The sequence below is a fragment of the Procambarus clarkii genome, chromosome 88, assembly GCF_040958095.1.
Source record: "Procambarus clarkii isolate CNS0578487 chromosome 88, FALCON_Pclarkii_2.0, whole genome shotgun sequence".
Taxonomy (NCBI): domain Eukaryota; kingdom Metazoa; phylum Arthropoda; class Malacostraca; order Decapoda; family Cambaridae; genus Procambarus; species Procambarus clarkii.
This window is the reverse complement of record NC_091237.1, coordinates 11,299,848-11,321,204: the sequence shown is the minus strand read 5'-3', so window position 1 is coordinate 11,321,204 and position 21,357 is coordinate 11,299,848. Positions and strand designations below refer to the sequence as shown.

Below are 21,357 nucleotides of genomic sequence, written 5' to 3'. Positions count from 1 at the left end.
GTTAAAATGGTGTTTCCAGAACTCTTTGAGAGTGAGGTTTGTGACTTCAGTCACTTCAAAACATTTGCGGAAAAGTGCCCTTTCATAAATTTTCTTAAAATTCGCTATGATTTTCTGGTCCATAGGCTGAATTAGAGGAGTGGTGTTAGGAGGAAGGAACTTTACTGTGAGAAATTTACTGTATCTGTGCAACAATTCATCTTCCAAGCCTGGAGGATGAGCAGGAGCATTGTCAAGGAGAAGCAGGGCCTTGAGTGCCAAATGTTTCTCCTGCAGATATTTGTCTATGGCAGGGCACACCACTTCATTCACCCACTCAAAAAAAAAAAAATCCTAGTCACCCCTGCCTTATTATTAGCCCTCCACATCACACACATTTGGTTTTTCTGCACTTCATACTGTTTGAAAACCCTTGGATTTTCAGAATGATACACTAGCAAGGGTTTAATTTTCAAATCGCCACTTGCGTTTGAACACAGCACAAGCATAAACCTATCTTTCATAGACTTGTGTCTGGGCAATGCTTTTTCCTCTTTGGTAATGTATGTCCTCTTAGCAATCTTTTCCAGAACAGTCCTGTTTCATCACAATTAAACACCTGTTGCGGTAGGTATCCCTCAGCCTCTGCAAAATCTTTTAAATTCTTCAATAAATCTTTCAACTGCTGGTTTGTCTGAGCTGGCAGCCTCCCCATGCCTCACAACACTATGAATACCGATTCTTTTTCTAAATTTCTCAAACCATCCCCAGCTTGCCTTAGTCTTTCGTATCTGCAGTCGTTCCAGGGGTTTTCTTTACAAGGTCTTCGTGCAATACCCTGGCTTTCTCACAAATGATGGCCTTTGAAACACTATCACCCGCTAACTCCTTGCTGTGTATCCAAATTAATAACAACTTTTCTACTTCCTCAAGTAATTGTGGTTCTTGTTTCGTGATTGTTGATACTGTACTCCTTTTGCCACTTTAGCACCCATAATGTCCTTTTTCTTGGCAAGTATAGTGCATATCGTTGACGTGGATTTGTTGTACTGTGCTGCCTACAAAGTTCAACAACACGTGCACCATTTTCATGCTTCCAAATGATCTCTTGCTTTTCCTCTATTGTCATCCTCACATGCGATTTCTTGCCTTGAACCTTACCACTGGCTTTCTTGGGATCCATTGTGATGTATAACAAATTTTCTGCTCAAATAGCAAAAACTCCTAAAATAAACAGTAAATCATTGTGAAGAATTCAGGCGGAATAGTCATTGGGCGCGGGCACTGGCAAACTGAGCGGCAATCGCCATGCCACCACGCGCTCGGTCGGCCCGTATGCGTACCAACAAACTCATATCCTGAGCCAACCCTCGTATCCCGATACAAATTTTCTGAGCAAATCCTGCTCGTAACCCGAAAAACACGTAACCATGGGCGCTCGTAAGCCGAGGTACCACAGTATATATATAAACTACTGTTCCATACAGGTTTAACTTACGGGCACTTAATGGTGCACTGTCCTGCTCCTTATTATCCTTATGGGCGTGTATATCCTTGGTGAACGTCCTGACTTCCAGGACGTGCATGTGTCTTGCTTCCCGACTGTCGCTCGTGGTCACTTGTCCCTCGATAGAATCCTTATCAGATAGTCAGATATCTTTTATATCGTTCGCCGTGTTAAGTATTACCCTGTAACACTTATGAGAATTCTAACTCAATGCTGGACATGTCAGGTTAGTTTGGATTACAGCATCTCCAGTTTGATTCCACCACTTCTTCAGGTGCCTGACACATGAATCAAACTGGACTATGCCTCACAGGCACGCCACAGATGCAAGACTGTTTATTCCAATTCGTGGTACAAACGTAGTTTACTCACAAGCACACTACAGTACTTCTTACTCACTCTTGTCCTCAACACTGACAGTGGCTGACCATTATATGTACAATTTCCAAGGTTCTTGAGCCACAGGGAGGAGGAAATTTAAGATGACATCAGTGCTGAAATTTCTAGTCTTCAAGGACACATTCAGCTGGTTGTTGAGGATTTTGTAACTAGGTTATCAAGACTAACTTGCTTAGCTAAATGAATTTTGGGGTTCAGTCCTTGAGCCCACTATGTCCCTCTAAGCCTTTCCACTACTGCCCACAGGATAGGTATGCAGTGCATAATAAATGAATTAATCTAAACTATTGAAGGGGCACACAATCTAGTTATGTGCCCAGTTGTGTGAACGAGATGTATCCCTCATCTGGTCACTGAGACTACCCAGAGGCCTCACGAAAAAGGAAAGTAGGAGGATGACTAGTACCGGAGTGAAAGGCTGAAAAGTGCAAACCCAGTTCGTTCGTGAATAACACTGGATCTGCAACGACGGACCCACAGAATTATAGGGCAGGCATATGACAAATTTACCCATAATCATATGGACTTTTCTTCCAGACCTGGGGTAAGAGGTGTGTCAGCAGTAATGGTAGAAACAAGATACTCATATTTAGCTGGATGAATTTAAAACTGGTTTAACTTTAGAAGTATGGGCCACCATACTCCTAAAATGGAATAAAAGATTTCAGGTGTTTGTCGACGTGTCTTTTCCATGCTGCATGCATACTATGTAGCCCAATTAGATAATTTCAGTAGGGAACACTACCACGTGCCTAGAGCCGTCTTACTGCATGGAAGTGGAGGAGCCCCTGGGAGATGGCATGGGAGTAGGGGGAGCCCTGGGAGTGGCATTGGAGTTGGGAGCCTTGGGAGGTGGCATGGGAGTGAGGGAGCCCTGGGAGTGGTTGGAGCCGTGGGAGGTGGCATGGGTGTGGGCGAAGCCATGGGAGTGGGGGAAGCCCTGGGAGGTGGCATGGGAGTGGGGGAAGCCCTGGGAGGTGGCATGGGAGTGGGGGAAGCCCTGGGAGGTGGCATGGGAGTGGGGGAAGCCATGGGAGTGGGGGAGCCGTGGTAGGTAGAATGGGAGTGGGGGAGCCGTGGGAGGTAGAATGGGAGTGGGGGGGAGCCGTGGGAGGTGGCATGGGAGTGGGGGGAGCCCTGGGAGGTGACATGAGAGTTAAACTAGCAAATTTACCTGAGAGGTCACCATGTTCCTATAGTGGCCTCGACGGGGATTGGAAGGTGGAGGTTTCTCAAAGGTCCCCTCCCCCGACCATCTTTCCTGTTGGGGTTTTCCAACCCCGGCATTTAATCTAAACGAACTAAAAAAATTTGCTTGTTAACAAAATTATGAGGTCAAGAGTGCGTAATGGATCAGTTCCTTCTCCATCCCGAGGCAGCAAAGGAAGGGAAGGGCACTATCAAGCGGAAAGCGCTAAGCCATTACGACTATATAGCACTGGAAAGGGATCAGGATAAGGATTTGGGATGGGACAGGGGGAAGGAATGGTACCCAACCACTTGGACGGTCGGGAATTGAACGCCGACCTGCATGAAGCAAGACCGTTGCTCTACTGTCCAACCCAAGTGGTTAGTAAGTCGAGTATTATATATTTATATGCTTTACAAACAATTAAAATGTTCAAGTGTATTTTGTGGCCCCATATTTTATGGGTGGTGATGGAGAGTTTAGTCAATGGGTTCAGAAACGTGGATAAAATTTTTGCTAGTATATTACAGTATTTTGAATGAAGAAATTAAATAACCATGGTGTTGTATGCGTTTTACAACGGTGCAATGTATGAAAGTGTTAATGAAACTGTGTATAGGTATAGGTACAAATGTCTGATAATTAGAGGGAGTATGTTGATGGTTGGGAAGGCAGTTACCGGAGGAGGCAGTATTGCCAGCACCACCATCGAGATCTTGTATATTCCAACCCTTCATATATCGTGTTTACCATTTGCCAAAATATTTTTATAATAGTTGGTAAATAAAGTTTTGTTATTTTGAATGAAGTATTGAAAACAGCAATTGCGGGACAGCATTTAATTGGTTATTGCATGAGCTTGTGACGTCAGAAGAGCACTTGGTACCAGGAGGCGGTTGACGCCGGCTGCCCTGCAGTGGTCACCGGGAAGGGGCCGGAGGAGGACGTGGTTGTCATCACTACACCGGAGAATACTCTAACTTCACTGACGTTAAACATAGCGGCGTTCTACAGTTTCCGGTGAGGACTTTTTTGTGAATTGACATACGTACGTGTAGGGCTCCCTGTATTTTACCATTTGTTAATTAATGTGCTTCTAATTTACTTTTTAGTAATTCATGTGGTGTCTTGTTAAAAACTTGAGGCGTCCATGTATACTGAAAGTCCTTTGCCTGAATAACCGATTACAAAACTGATTAGGTTAGTAATGCAGGATATATTTAACAAATCCATGTTAGTGTTGATTTTACTAGACTATGGTGAACAATTCCTTCTGAGGATTTTCTCAATGAGCTTGTGGACGTGAGGTTCGGTAGTTTTCTAGTTTGCTATTTCTACATTTTTTAAGTTAATGTTGACATTTTCGTATTTCCAAATTTAGGGGGGTGATGGGACTTTCCCTTGGTGTAGAGATTATCTGAATAAGAGTTTGTGGTAGTTCTTCGGCGAGTTAATTTACAATTTTGGATTTCATTCCATTCACACCTGGGACATTGACTTTAATTTGTCCGGGGGATTTTTCAGTTTGCTTTACGTTATGGGAATATTCCTTAATTCATTATCTTTACTCGTTTCAAACATTTCTGCGTACTGTATTGGGTTTTGTAATCATTGTATTGTGAACATTGATGTAAAATATTCGTCCAAAGAGACGCCTCGTCTGCCCGGTGTAGCCCAGAAGAACGGAGACCACCTTGGTTGCTAGTTACCCAGACGCCTCGTCTGCCCGGTGTAGCCCGGAAGGAACCGTGGCCTTAGGCCGCTGGGTTCTTCTGATGTTCCCCCGGTGTAGCCCCGATCCTTCTGCTGGCTTTGGCAGCTGTCGCTCCCCAGCTGGTGCGGACATTGCCGTGGTTGTCACAGCCGCTGCCGTCCTAGCTGCCTTCGTTCAGGGGTAGATGTCCAGCCGACGTTCTTCCCGAGATGTTTGCCGTGTTCCCTGTCCAGCCGACGTTCTTCCTGTGATGAGTTAAGCCGACAATGTTATTCAGATGTCCCTGCCGCTGTGTTCTAGCGGCTGATGCTCGGTTGAGGCGGTTGCAGCTGGTCCAGCTGTCTGCCCTAGTGTCAGAGCCGCCGGTCTTACTACGTTGTTGCTTCAGTTTTGGTGTGCAGCTGTTGGTGTTCCGGCTGCTGACGTTCCTGGCAGTCGGTGTTCCAGCTGCTGTGGGTGTTGCCGTCTCAGCTTGCTGCTGTTCAGGTGGAACATGGTCCAGCGGTTGTTGGACCAGCTGCCATGTTCCGGCTGAAGTTGTTCCACTTGATGCGGTCGCAACTGTTAATGTACATGCTACTGCGTTCCAGCTTCGAGGTTCGTGCCGTGGACGTTCCTGCTCTCGTTTCAGCCCCCGGAGTTCCAGCGGGCGGGGTTCCAGCTGAAGCGTTCCAGCTTACGTTGTGCCTATTATTCCTTTTGTTTTATTGTATTTATTTTCAGCTTCATGTATTAATCCCGTTTTCTCTAAAGTTATATTCCAGCCTTATTTGAGCAAAAATTTATTGCAGTTCCCCCTTGGCCCGTTGCTGCTAATTTTGTATCTATAGCAGCTGCTGATGTTCTAGCTGTCGCTGTCCCAGCCGTCGATGTTACAGCTGTTGCTGTTTCAGCATTATTCCAGCTGCTGACGTGCTAGTTGCTGATATTCTAACCCCCTTTTGGCGGGGAAAGCTTCAGCTTTAGCTTCAGTTCGTTCCCGGCGTTCCCATAACGCTAGCTCCCAGGTTCTAATGGTCCCTACATGTCTTGCAGTTGGGTTACTACTTCCCACTGAAGTTTTCCCTGGTGGCCAGTTGCCGCTATTTATCTTCAGCAGATGTTGATGCTCCAGTTGCCGATGTCCAGCTGCAGATGTTCCAGCTGCTGGTGTTCCGGGGCAGGATTTTAGTTTACATTTAGCAATGTTTTTTTATTTTTTTTTTTGTCCATTGGTGTTTGTTATACATGCTACATTAATGTTGATTTAATGTTAAGGCTTCCCTGCCTACTTTCCCCTCCCAATGTGGAACGTTTTTCATTTCGCTATTTATAGTTTTCCATATTGTGCTTGACCTTACTCTTGTCATTTCCTGTTTGCACCTGTTCGGTGGCGTTTTAAATTTATTTACAAATTTGTTTTACGTCTTGGATTTAACATTTAATGACAGTCCCCGGTGATGCTAAAATTTATATGGTATTAATACTGCTCATATCATTACGATTAACGCCCAGTTTCTTTTTATTATGAGCGCAATTATCATGCGGCATTGGCCTTCCCAGCCAAAGCTTTGTGCTGTATTAACTTTGCAATTTTTGTAGTATTGGTTTATTACACTTGTTTACTTTCGGCTATTCTTAATTGAGTTTATTAGTCTTATTTAGAGCATAATTGCTCACAGTTGGGCATACTACTTCTGCTGCGGTTCTCCCTGTGCGACGTTGATTTACCATATTCATATATTTAACTCTTAACTCATATTTACGGGTACAGAGCAGTGTTATTTCTTATGTGCTACGTCTTAATTCGGCAGTAGCCTTACCAGCAACCAAGTCGGTACTTGTCTTGCCTTGTGATTCTGCAGGCCTGCTTTCCACACTTCACGTATTATTTGGCTACCTTCATATGCTTCTGCGGCCCACTGCTGGTTTTGTTACTGCTCTTCTAGCACATTGTATTAGATTCGATCAGTATTGCTCCCTGCCACTTTGTTCCTGCCCCTGGGGGGGCCCGTCCGTCTCTGGCTTTTCAGTCCCAGCCCTCCTGCTTGGAGGAAGTCTCGCTCTTTCTAATAGTTTCAGGGCTCTTTAGCCTGCCTTGGTGGTGCTTTGACCTTGGGTTCTTCAGGTATTCAGGTGCCAATCCGGTGGCACAGCGCGTCAGGTGCGGCTTTGTTATATGTTGTATTCAAAACATTTTCTCCAGTTTCCCCTCCTTACTGTTTACGGTATTGCTTGTTTAAGGCTCTTGGCAGATTTGGTTTACGTGCCGTTTATTTAAAACGGGTGATACTTTTCTCTGGCTCTTCCTGCCTTTGCGGTTGAGCTCATTCTCCTCTCCGTCCTGTGTGACGGAGAGCCTTTTGGCCTTTAGTATTTCAGTTCGGTATTAATTCTTTTACGGGTCGGCTCCATTGCGCCATTGGGTGCAAACTCCTTTGCGGCTTTGGCACTTCAGTGGCAATTTTGTTCACCCTGCAGATGACACAAAAATCAGTATGAAAATTACCTCGGCTGAAGACATTGAAAAGCTTCAAGCTGATATTAATAGTTTTCGACTGGGCATCAGAAAATAACATGTTTAAGTGATAAATTCCGGGTACTCGGGTACGGTAAAAATGAGGACCTTAAACATAATACAGAGTACAAAACAATCAAATGTGCCCATAGTAGGAAAACAGCATGTAAAGGATTTGGGAATAATAATGTCTGACGACCTAACGTTTAAGGAGCATAACCAAGCAAATATTGCGACAGCCAGAAAAATGATAGGATGGATCACGAGAACTTTCAAATCCAGGGATCCCATCACAATGGTTGTACTTAGTCACTTTTGTCCCGTCTTGAGTACTGCTCAGTACTCACTTCCCCCTTCAGAGCAGGAGAGATTGCTGAAGTAGAGGGAATACAGAGAACATATACGGCACGCATAGACGCAATAAAGTACCTAAATTATTGGGACCGTCTTAAAGCCCTCCGAATGTACTCACTAGAAAGACGAGAGAGATATCAAATAATATACATCTGGAAGATACTGGAGGGCCAAGTACCAAATCTACACAGTAAAATAACGTACTGGAGTGAACGATATGGAAGAAAATGTAGAATAGAACCAGTGAAGAGCAGAGGTGCCATAGGCACAATCAGAGAACACTGTATAAACATCAGAGGTCCGCGGTTGTTCAACGTCCTCCCAGCAAGCATAAGAAATATTGCCGGAACAACCGTGGACATTTTCAAGAGGAAACTAGATTTATTCCTCCGAGTGCGGGACCAACCGGGCTGTGGTGGGCCTGCGGGCCGCTCCAAGCAACAGTCTAGTGGACCAAACTCTCACAAGTCAAGCCTGGCCTCGGGCCGGGCTTGGGGAGTAGAACAACTCCCAGAACCCCATCAACCAGGTAACCCGTTTTCCCCCCTTTTATTCTTGTCTTGGTTTACTGCTTACATATTATGTACTCTTTGGGTAGTACTTTCAGCCGCTAAACTCGGAATACTGACGTTACGTTGTTAGACCAAAGTTATTACTCTGCTCGTTACATTCTTTATGGTAACGAGTGCTATGCTGGCTGGCTTATGTTGGCCAGACTAGTATATGCCACTGTTGGTTCTTTTGATGTGGGCCTATGGGGACAGATTAGGCGTGATATCAACCCCCAGGTCTCTCTCAATTTGACTTGCAGGATTTCTCCTCCCAGGTGGTACCTTGTGTTCAGCTTCCTGCTCCCTTCGACTAATTTCTTTACCTTACACTTTCCCGAGTTGAACTTTAGCAGCCTTTTTCTAGACCTTTCCTCCAGTTTGTCCAGGTCTTCCTGTAGTAGCGAATGTTTGCGATCGCCTGTAAGGTGACTTAGTGTTGACTAAGACGACTTCTGGATGTCTGCACGATGCCTCTTTGGTGCCTTCCTGATCCAGGATGATTAAAAGATCTCCAGTTGGCGTCAGAGACGACTTCACGACGAATCCCAGACGGCTGCTAGCTGCTTTTCATGTTGACTGGTGTCAATATATTATTTATTACATTTTTATATATTTAAGTCCTTTTCTATTCAGTTCGGGTTTACGGTTGCCTCGCTTTGGCCCCCCCCCACTCTGCTATTATTTGTAATTATAGTTTAGTCTGGGTTTTCTGCTACTATATTGTTTTAAGCCTACTTTGCTTATGGTCTTTGGCAGTTACTCTCTACTTGTTACTATTTGCAATTGATGGTCACTTTCCTTGGTATTATTGATCTCTTATCCATTCCCTTTTGGCTTCTGGCCCTTGCCTAACACCATGAATGTTGTTAATATTGTATCATGCTATTACTAATTTAAGTTTTATTATTCGGTCTGGGTTTTAGTTGCCTTACTTCTCCCCTCCCTCTGCTTTATTCGTTATTATCGTTTTCTACTAGTCTCCTGCTACTGTTGTTGTTTATGCTTATTTAGCATAACGGTCTTTGGCCTCTTGGCCTTAGTTCATTTATTATGCACCCCATACCCATCTTGTGGGCGGTAGTGGAAAGGGTTACAGAGGCACATAATGGGCTCAGGGATTGAACCCCACAATTCATTTAGCTAAGCAAGTTACAATCTTGATGAGCTAGTTACAAAATTCAATATGTCATCACATCAACAATGGGTTCGAGATCGACCTCAAGTACAGGTTCTAAATTAAGCAACTGACACATATGGAGAGCTAGTGTCAAAATTTGTTTGTCCTGCACACCGCCCCCCATCCAGTGGGCAGCGGTGGATAGGTTACAATCGCTTAGTTATCTACAGTTAGCAAACTGGGGATATTTGGCTAAAATTTCTGGTAGCAGATTTTGAATGAAATATTGACACATCGCTGGAACATTGGTTATAGAATTGTCTCTAAATTCACGTATCTTTTCGCACTCCATCACAGTGACGGAGGGTGTGCGAATAATTTTGAGTTTACATTTGGTCAGGTCTACATCAGCAGGTAATGAGAATTCCCAGAGAGACTTGTAACAGAGTCTAAGCCGAGCAGTAGTAACATGCTGATTTTATTGGATGATCCATAGATGTGTGGCTCCTCTTGCATGATAGTATGATGATAGATGGAATTACTGGTGTCAATTTCACTTTCTCAGATCTACAAGATCCTCTTGGCCTTCTTGGCTAATTTACTCATGTTCCTATTTGCTATTGATGTTTATTACGTAATATTATTCTGTTTAATTTAAGCTCATTTATCATTTTGTTTGGGTCCTTGCCTTCATCTGCATATTCCTCCTTGTGCTCTGCCCGCTTCTTACTTTCCTTTTTTCGCAGCCACAAGAAGCCGGATCCCTCCCCCCCTCCCTCTGCTGCGGCGAGGAAGAGAACGCCAGCCGGATATTCCTCTTATCACAGTTACACAGCACCTGTCTCTGGAGTGCCCGTCCTGCAATGGGTTCTCAGTCCCAGCTCCTAGTACTTGGAATATCGTGAGATTTCACCCGTACTCTAGTGTTACTAGACAATGCAGTGGCGCCGGGATGCAGCCGCCCATGCAGGGCTTACGTTAATTACTATATATATATCCCTTATTTACTGTGCTATATTACAGTATTAATGTTAATCCGTATCATTACTGTTATTTCAGTATTTTATGAGCATAAATTATTATTACGGATTGGCGTCGCTTTCCTAATTTAATCTCCTACTGTGACACTTTGTGGGAACCGACCTGTGAGATTTATATTTATTTAATTTATATGAATTTATATAGAATTTATATTTACGTTAATTTATATACTTCGATAGCAATTTGTATAATGATAAGTGGACTGTATTTCTGCAATAATCTCACTCACAAATCGTTCCTCTACACATTAGGGGGGGTTTATATTAATTAAATATATATGCAGCCAATCAAACTACAGTATTAACTACATACATTGAAAAGGTTCCTTATCTTATAGTACAGCAGGTTAGTCCACCAGGTATAACTAGGGTGTAGACACCAAATTATCCTCTTTGAGGTAGCTTCCATCACCCAGTAACTGGTGCACAGTCTTGCTTCCTCGTCTTGACCTGTCAAAAGGGCGCTAGCTGTAAAGCCAGATACCTATATGACGAACTATATCAGAGAAAATACTGTACATGGAACAATGAAGACCTGGCTTAATTACCTTTAGTTTGAGGCTGCCTCGCGTTCTAACCGGGTCACCCTACCCAATGACATTAATGGCCACTAATGATAGATAATGGGTTTCGGAAAGAACACTTAACTTGATTTGTTGACAGCATGTTGACAATGGTACACCTTTGGTTTCCATAACACTACGTCCAAGTAAAATTAACAGGAGCCGAATTTGCTCCTGTGAGCCTCTGGTCTCAGTATAAACAATGGCAATGTCTAACACTCCATACTATTGACGCTACTGGCCGACATTGTCCAGATATGATAGGAGCCGAATTTGCTCCACACGTCTCGGAGGTGACACAACAATGGCTCCCCTTCCTCCTCTGACGCCTGGCTTACATTGTCCAGATGTCAAAAGTGATAGAAGGGTCACATTTACTCTACTTTAATACTGATAATTAAGTTAATTTATGAGATGGTTTTATGATGGTAAAGTCCAAAGACTAATGTATTTAAGAATAATTCCCAGCAGAATAGCTGGTGAATTTATAATGGTATGTGGTGATATCCCGTTTTCTTTAGACGGTAATTCCACTACAAGTTACGTTTTCTATGGGTAACTTGTTGGTAATACAGCAGCAATTATTATGTCTGTATGATATATTAAATGGTGTCGGATTTTCCTACACACTTTGCCGTCATATATTATTTACGATATTACTTTGTATTCTTATTACAGTTACTGATCACTAGTTCCTTGGCGTCGATTTAACTTTGCACCCGTTCTACAAGATGTAGCCAAAGTTCTCGGTGTACAGCTGCTGCTCTCGGATGCTCATTAACAATCCAAGGCTACACTCGATGGCTACTTAAGGCAGATTCCTTGGCTTCTCTTCAGCTCTATCATCCATTTGGAGGCCAACACGAGATGGAGACCAAGGGTAATGTTCCCCGCGCCCATACTTAGTACAGTAATTTGTTGTATTTGTCGCGCTTCGGACACGAGCATGTTACAGATATGCCTTAACGTATTGCTTTCTTATATTCCATTTATTGTTTATATATTGACTTGATATTATATATCCGTTCTATGGTATATGTATTGATTATATATATTATGATTGTGTATTGTATTATAACCGATTGTATTTGAGCCACCCTTGCCGATTTACTTCTGGATATCTTATCCTGCCTTTGTTCCTAGCAACGGTATTTCGCTCCCTTCCTTTCGCTGAAAGTTTCATTAGAATTGTTAGCTACCTTACATTGCTACAGTATAGTTATTATACAAACTTATTCTCCTTCAACCCCCAGTGTTTTCTGTGCCAATGTTTCTATTTGGGGTTTCATCCAGGATTGTTTAAGGAATCTTTTTAAAACCTGCATCAAGGCACCCCCCCTCCCTCCCTCTTATGCCTATCTCCTGCACTACCCTTATTAGCTAGGTCTCCTCCATATTAGTTCAGCTAGGGTTTACCCCTCTCAACCGAGTTCTTGCCTGTCATGTTACAACTGCATGCCCGCTTCTGCCCACCCTTACTGCCTTATTACTTTCAGCCCGGGGAAGGTGATCTACTCGGCAAAAGGTCGACACACGCTTTGACTGGATCAGGTATCTTTACATGGTCAGGAATAGACATTATCTTCGGATCCTACAAGCACAGCGCAGGACGCACGCCTACCCTAGCCTGGGGCCAAGCCCGGCCCGTGCCCCAGTAACCAGGCAAGACTTCTCCAGGATGCTTCGCGCCGCCATCGCAGTGCTAGGCTCGCCTCCAGCTGATTACGCCCCTCTAGAATTGGCAGGGCCACTCGGTTGCCTCTCCATTCGTCTCGGTACAAGTGTCGTTGCTGCTCTTTCTCAGGATGCAGCTTCCCGCTTGGCTGCCTTATCCTGCCTTGGCAAGATCCCTGTTCAGGTCTCAAAAAACGCTCGGTTGAATGCCAGTGTTGGCACTATTCTCCTCCCGCCCCATGTTGCGACCGGTGTTCGGAATCTGCAGGACTGCCACGATATTTGGCATATCCTTGATGCCAAAATTCGTTTTGTCCTCCAGGTAGACTCGTTTACTCGTCCCCCTCGTGGTCATCACCGTCATCTCCTCCGGGTTGTGAAGATGACCTTTGATGGTAGGACCCTTCCATTCTGTCATTCTTGCTGGTGCCAGGTGCTATGTCCAGGAGTACATTCCTTCTTGGCTCTGTAACAAGTGCTGGAGGTTTGGCCATGTTGCCCTCCGCTGCTCTGGGACTGTCTCCTTTGTGTGGGGGCGAAGGTCACTCTAAGTCGGAGTGCACTTCTTCCCAGGTTCACTGCCTCGACTGTGGTGAGGCCCATCCTACCTTCTCCCATGCGTGTATCCATTACAAGCTTGAGGCAGCCGTCCTCGACTTGAAGCACTGGGAGCATTTATATTTTCCTGAGGCGAGACGCCAGGTTCGCCGGCTCCCGCCTTATGCTAACGTCTCTTATGCTCGCGTGTTGCGCTCTTCCTCTCCTCGTCCTTCCCACCTTCCTCACTCATAACCGTTTCCGGGCCTTGGACCCAGATAGGCCCTCTGTTCCTTTTTCTGTCCCGAAGGGTCCCCCTCCTGGTCCTCTGTCTGGGGTGCCCCTTCTTTCTACCTGGTCTGTCATGTCTCCTGTGTCTTCTTCCTTGTCTCCCTCCGATCCTCCTTCCCATCCTTCTCCTCTGTCTATTGGCTCTCCCCGCTGCCTGTCAGTGCGGGCTGATGTCCATCGCTCTCCTAATGGCCGTGTGTGCTCTCGTTCAGCTTCTCCTGTTGAGACGCTGGAATCCGTTGCCCAGTACGTAGTTGCTGGGACACCTGTCTCTTAAAGTCAGAAGCGTAAGCCTGACTCCTCTCCTTCCTCCTCCCCGGCGGGTAAGAAGGCTTCGCTTTCTTCCTCGGCCCCTGCTTCTGACTTTAACGCCTTCCCCTCCCATTTCGGTGGTTGTTCCCCCTGTTCCTGCTATAGAGGTTTCTTTGGACCCCCGCTTCCCTCTCGGTTGCTGCCCTTGCTGAGGTGCGCTCCCCTCTTTCTCCTCCCCCCCCCCCCCTCTTCCTGCTGCTGTCCTTGACTGCTCCTCTCGGTTGTCTCCTCCTCCTCCTGACCCCGCCCGTCCGCCTCTGGTCTGTTCTCCCGTTTTCTTCCCTCCGTCTTTGCTCAGTTTACCCATGCCCCCTAACCCTGACTTTGCTGACCCTGATCTTCTTTAACGTGCTATGTTGCTCTTTCGCCTTTGTTTCTTCCTTGTTCTCTCTTGTTGTCTTTTCTCTTCTCATCGGTCTATTCTTCAATGGAACGTTCGAGGTTATTACGCCAATTTCCTTGAACTGCAACTTCTGATTTCGCGGTTTTCGCCCCTTTGTGTCTATCTCCAGGAGCCAATGCTTGGTGCTCGTCCTGGTCATTTTCAGGGCTATTCCTTTCTCCCCCCCCTCCCTAGCTGTTGCTGGGGCTCTTAACTCTTCTGCTCTCTTGATTCGCTCTGTTCCCTTTGTCCCCTTACTTTTTCCTTCGCCTCTCCATTGTTCTGCCGCTAGTGTCTTTGTGGGGAAATGGTACACCATTTGTTCCATTTATCTCCCCCGAGTGTCCCGCTTTCTCTTCCCGATCTGAAACGCCTACTGGACTCCTTGCCGGAGCCTGTGCTCCTGCTGGGTGATTTCAATTGTCGTCATTCCTTTTGGGGTGATGTTCTGACGAACACCCGGGGTCGCCTTCTTGAGCCATTTATCCTCTTCTTCCCTTGTCTCTTCAGAATTCTGGTGAGCCCACGCATTTGGACTCTCGGACTTGTACCCTTTCCTGTCTTGATCTTTCTCTTTGCTTGTCTTCTCTTTACTTGGATTTCACGTGGTAGGTCCTTGATGACCTCCATGGTAGTGACCATTTTCCCATCCTTGTTACCTTCTCTTTTAACCCTCTCCTTCCTTAGGTGGCAGTTTGCTAAAGCGGACGAACATATTTACCCTCAGTGCTGCTCTCTCTGACCTCTCCCTTCTGCCTCTCCCTCGCTCTTCCTTTTTCACGAGTCTTTGAAGCTGCCCTCCGCTCTAGTCCTCGCTCTTCCTCTTGGGGTCCACGGAATTGCATTCCTGGTTTGGAATGCAGACTGTGCTCGGGCTGTCCGCTGTAAACGTGCAGCCTGGAAGACACACCGCCGTCGCCAGACGGCCGATTCTTTTCTTTCGGAAGGCAAGTGCGGTGGCCCGTAGGGCCATCCGTACGGCTAAACGTGAATGTTGGGCATCTTATGTCTCCCTCCATTACGTCCGAAACTCCTCTGCCACATATCTGGAAGCGTATCCACAAGATAGCGGGCAAGTTCGTTCCTGATGTTTCACCGGTCCTTCACATCCGTGGTACTCCTGTGGCGGGCCCGTTGCAGGTCACTACCGAACTGGGTTCCCACTTTTCTTCTGTTAGCTCTGGTCTTCATCTTCCCCAATCTTTCCTTCTTTGTAAACCTGTCCTTGAATCTCGTCCTTTAGATTTCTGTACTCGTCTTCGCCTTCCTTATAACGATCCCTTCTCTCTGAACTTTGTTCTGCCCTGGCCCTTTGCGGTTCTACGGCGGCGGGCTCCGATGGCATTCATTGAGATGCTTTGCCATCTCCCTCCGTGCACGTCTCGGTATTTACTGAGTCTGTATCAGACTCCGATCTGGGAGTCGTCGTTAGTCCCTGAGGACTGGCTCGATCCCGTTGTCCTCCCTGTTTGCAAACCGGGGTCTCTGGGAACATCCTCTAAGGACTTTCGCCCTATTGCCCTCACAAATTGTCTGCAAACTCTTTGAACGTATGGTTAACGTTTATCTGATGTGGTTCCTGGAACACCATCACCTCTCCGTCTCAATTTGGTTTCCAAAAGTGCCGCAGCACAACAGATGTCCTGGTGAACTTGGTCTATATTCGTACTGCTTTTGCTGCGAAGACCTCCGTTGTTGCAGTCTTTTTACCTGGAAAAGGCTTACTCATTGGCAGGCTTGTTGTTCGTCTGTTACTGGTAACAAACTACGTTCTCTTAAGTTGTCCTCGTGGCCGTCCTCCTACCACCGTAACTGGCAATGGGAAACGGCCCTGGTGAGGTTGTGTGTTGGCCATGCTCGCTTAACTCGGTCACTTGATGGAGCGCCGCCCTGCTCCTTATTGTCCTAATAATTGCGTTGTCCCTCTTACGGTCGTGCATATCCTTGTTGAATGTCCTGACTTCCGGGACGAGCGTGTCTTGTTTTCCGACCATCCCCCGCGGTTGCTGGTCTCACGATAGTATTCTTGGTGACTCGGCTACTTTTGATATCATTCACCTTATGCGTTTCTGTTCTCATATTGGCATTCTTGGTGATATTTAGCGCCCTCTGATTATCCCGCACATTTGATGGTGCTACATAGCCTTCCCGGTTTGGTGCCTTCCTTTTGATAATTACTTGCTTATCTCCTTATTCCTTGGCGGCACGGCCTCACGGCCTGGGGTTAATTTTCTCCTCCATTTTCATATCGGGCTTTTCCCAGTCTGTAAATTTCTGCACGCCTGATTAATTTCCGTATTAATTCGGCTATTGTTTACCATTCTTTCGGGCCTCTTGGCCGGGCTTATTAAATGTTATGTTTAATCACTTTGTATAACAGTCAGGATGCAGTAAATATGTAGTTATAAATTATCATTTGCCTTACTTCTAGTTCTAGACAATAAGCTATTAGGTTTCTGCAGCTTTTGATTTATGGTCACTGCTTGCATCACAAGCGGGGATGTTTCTGGCGGGGGAGAAAGAAACAATTGTGCAGCGCGTTGCGCGGGCAGTTTGGGGCCGTATAAATACGGGCGCACAACGGGGCTCCGCCTCACTCCGCCTGCCCTCGCCGCTGCCTTCGCAAAACCCCACCCTCCCCCCCTTTGCAAGCGGCTGCTTTTGTACCCCCGTCATGCTTTGCACAGATGTCCCGATTGTCTCCCCACTGCATGTGGGAAGGGGGGTGCAGCGCCGGTCCCCAAGTGTCCCGCTGTCCGCAGCTAATACTTTGCCCAGTCTAGGTGCTAGTAAGCCCTACTTGTAGTCACACCCCCTTCTCCTTATCCATTAGGTCTTTTACGGCCTCTTGGCCGGGTACATTACGTGTTATGTGGTCTCTCACTTATTAGTTATTCTTTGTGTCCTGCCTGTTATATCCTAGTGTTATATAATTACTACACATTTGCACTCGGCCTTAATTCTAGTACCAGTTAACCTTTAGGTTTCCGCAGAATTAGTTTCCATGTCACTATAGGCTAAGGTCTCATACTTACTACGGGTGTACCTTTTAAGTTAAATCTAGTCCTTGGAATTGTTACTGTTAATTCTTACTTTATATATTTACTTTATATATTTACTTTATATATTTTAATATAAACGTTATATATTCCTTAAATTATATTTGAAACTTTGTATATTTACATGTTCAATATTAAGTTTTATATAATATCAACTTTGTTAAGTCTATAATATAAACCGTGTTTAATATAAACTTTATATAATTACTTACTTTATGTGAACTTTATATATTTACATGTTCTGCAGAATTTAATCTTCAATAAACTTTAACGCCCCATACTGCCAGTATCTTTCTCCCCCTGGACAGAAAACTTTGTTACTAGGCTATAAGCATACTTTTATTTTACTACGGGTGTACATTTTGAGTTGATTTGGTGTACTTAGTTAGCCACGGCTATGTTATACATTTCTTACTTATAGCAGTCATTTACATGTTTTGCAGAAATTTTACTTGTACTTCTACGTAATAAATAAGTCCCCATACTGTTGGTGTCTTTTTCCCCCCTGATCAGAAGTGTTTATTTTACCCTGTAATAGTTTTGTGGCTTGGCGACTTTTGATAATTAATATCTTTACCCTGTAATGTTTAATATTGAAATTCTGCAGTTATTTAAATGACTACAGTGTGTAATGTATAGTAGTTGCAGTGGTTATCAGCCATTATAATTCACAAATGGGGTCCCTCTGTAATCTTTCTGGGAGAGGCTCCTTAGTGCTGCTATTTGGAGAGCTCTGTCAATTCAATCCACACTAGGCCCCTGCAAATTATTGTAAGCCTGCCAGAAACTAAACACCCCCCCCCCTTCACCTCTAAAGAGTTGCAAGGCGCAGGGGATCCTTTATTGCCCTACAAAGAAAACACCCCTAGAAAAGTGGGAGAACCTAAACATAGAATCCACAAAGTAAAAGCATATAAAATGAGGCCATGTTGCCTCAAAACAGAACTTAAACTGTTGTCTTTAGTCCCTTTTGTGGTGCGCAGGTGAAACTATGTACTTGCCATCCTCAAGCCTTGAACCTGCTATTTAGCCAAGAAAATCAAAGCCCCTGAATGGAGAGGGTCCCAGAGACCCATCAGAAAGGCTTTTCGTAACTTTTTTTGTTCTCTCCACTACCCCACTCGAAACAAGCACAGGATGTAAAAAAAAAAAAAAAAAAAAAAAATTTCCTGCTATTGGCGGCAACACGTGCCTTGTAATGCAGTAAACGTGGAGTTAGGTTTCAGGTGTGAGAGATTCCTTTTTCCTGTAGCCCTGACTCGCCTTGTTGCCCATGAATCTTCCCATGGTGATAATAAATAGGTACATGAACAAATTTGTATTAATAAATTCCAACAAATGTAGAAAGTTTTCATAAGGATATGTAGAAAAGTACCTATTTGAATAGGCAGTGCCTATTCAAATTGATAGAATATGTTCAGATTTGCAATAATCAAGTCCAACAAATGTGGAAAACAGTAATTTCATCAGGAAAGAAAAGTACCTATTTGAATAGGTATAAGTACCTATTTGAATAAGTAGTACCTATTTGAATAGGTAGAACATGTTCAAATTTGCTATAATCAAGTCCAACAAATGTGGAAAACAGTAATTTCATCAGGAAAGAAAAGTACCTATTTGAATAGGTATAAGTACCTATTTGAATAGGTAGTACCTATTTGAATAGGTAGAATATTTTCAAATTTGCTATAATCAAGTCCAACAAATGTGGAAAACAGTAATTTCATCAGGAAAGAAAAGTACCTATTTGAATAGGTATAAATACCTATTTGAATAGGTAGTACCTATTTGAATAGGTAGTACCTATTTGAATAGGTAGTACCTATTTGAATAGGTAGTACCTATTTGAATAGGTAGAATATGTTCAAATTTGCTATTATCAAGTCCAACAAATGTGGAAAACAGTAATTTCATCAAGAAAGAAAAGTACCTATTTGAATAGGTATAAGTACCTATTTGAATAGGTAGTACCTATTTGAATAGGTAGAATATTTTCAAATTTGCTATAATCAAGTCCAACAAATGTGGAAAACAGTAATTTCATCAGGAAAGAAAAGTACCTATTTGAATAGGTATAAGTACCTATTTGAATAGGTATAAGTACCTATTTGAATAGGTAGTACCTATTTGAATAGGGAGAATATTTTCAAATTTGCTATAATCAAGTCCAACAAATGTGGAAAACAGTAATTTCATCAGGAAAGAAAAGTACCTATTTGAATAGGTATAAGTACCTATTTGAATAGGTATAAGTACCTATTTGAATAGGTATAAGTACCTATTTGAATAGGTAGTACCTATTTGAATAGGTAGAATATGTTCAAATTTGCTATAATCAAGTCCAACAAATGTGGAAAACAGTAATTTCATCAGGAAAGAAAAGTACCTATTTGAATAGGTATAAGTACCTATTTGAATAGGTATAAGTACCTATTTGAATAGGTAGTACCTATTTGAATAGGTAGAATATTTTCAAATTTTCTATAATCAAGTCCAACAAATGTGGAAAACAGTAATTTCACCAGGAAAGAAAAGTACCTATTTGAATAGGTATAAGTACCTATTTGAATAGGTATAAGTACCTATTTGAATAGGTATAAGTACCTATTTGAATAGGTATAAGTACCTATTTGAATAGGTATAAGTACCTATTTGAATAGGTATAAGTACCTATTTGAATAGGTAGTACCTATTTGAATAGGTAGTACCTATTTGAATAGGTAGAATATGTTCAAATTTGCTTTTATCAAGTCCAACAAATGTGGAAAACAGTAATTTCATCAGGAAAGAAAAGTACCTATTTGAATAGGTATAAGTACCTATTTGAATAGGTATAAGTACCTATTTGAATAGGTAGTACCTATTTGAATAGGTAGTACCTATTTGAATAGGTAGAATATGTTCAAATTTGCTATAATCAAGTCCAACAAATGTGGAAAACTGTAATTTCATAAGGAAAGAAAAATACCTATTTGAATAGGTAGTACCTATCCAAATAGGTAGATTATGTTCAAATTCGCAAAAATCAATTCCAACAAATGTGGAAGACTTTCATATAGAAAAGTACCTATTTGAATAGGTACAAAATACCTATTTGAATAGGTAGTACCTATCCAAATAGGTAGAATGTTCAAATCTGCAATAATAAAGCCCAACAAATGTGGAAGACTAATTTTCATATAGAAAAGTACCTATTTGAATAGGTAAATGAACAAATGTGTTGCAATAAATTCCCACAGATGTAGAAAATTTAGGTATCTAGTTTTTATAAGTAAGTAATTATCAAAAGAAGGCACCAAACCGGGAAGGCTATGTAGCACCATCAAATGCGCAAAATAATCAGAGGGCGCTAAATATCACCAAGGATGCCAATACGAGAACAAAAACGCATAAGGCGAACGATATCAAAAGTATCCGAGTCACCAAGAATTCTATTGAGGGACAGGTAACCGCGAGGGGCGGTCGGAAAACAAGACACACGCTCGTCCTGGAAGTCAGGACATTCAAGAAGGACATGCACGACCGTAAGAGGGACAATGCAACTAGGACAATAAGGAGCAGGGCGGCGCTCCATCAAGTAACCATGGGTTAAGCGAGTATGGCCAATACGCAATCTCGCCAGAGCTGTTTCCCACCGCCGGTTACGGTGGAAGGAGGACGGCCACGAGGAAATACAACATTTAAGAGTACGTTGCTTGTTACCAGTAAGAGACAACCAAGAAGCCTGCCAATGGGTAAGGACTGAGAAATGGATAACCGGGTAAAAGTCGGAATACGGAATGCCTTTACGAGAGATGGGACAAGGGCGGACAGCTTCCTTGGCGGCACGCTCATTTATGCACGCTCATTTAAAGACACACCAATATGGCTGGGAACCCAACAAAACTCAACCGACTTAAATTTACTGTGAACAAGAAACAGCCAATGCTGGATCTCGACAACTACTGGATGAACCGGATTAAAGGACCCGAGAGCCATGAGGGCACTACGAGAGTCAACAACGACTACAAAGGAGGACTGACAACGAGAAAGCAGGAGACGAAGAGCATAGAGAATAGCATAAAGTTCCGCTGTAAAGATGCTAGTCTCCGGAGGTAAGCGACACATATAAGTGCGATCAGGAAAAACAACAGAGTAGCCAACACCGTCCGCCGACTTAGACCCATCGGTGAAGACAGAAACGGAGCGGGAG

At 43.7% G+C, this 21,357-nt stretch overlaps 1 long non-coding RNA gene across 1 annotated transcript; it reads left to right on the top strand.

The window, feature by feature from the left end:
- The first annotated feature begins 3,944 nt into the window (after window positions 1-3,944).
- LOC123745749 (uncharacterized) lies at window positions 3,945-17,650 on the top strand. The gene is made up of 3 exons (XR_006771398.2): window positions 3,945-4,094; window positions 11,589-11,790; window positions 12,407-17,650. It is a non-coding gene; the product is annotated as an uncharacterized lncRNA (long non-coding RNA).
- Window positions 17,651-21,357: the final 3,707 nt, after the last annotated feature.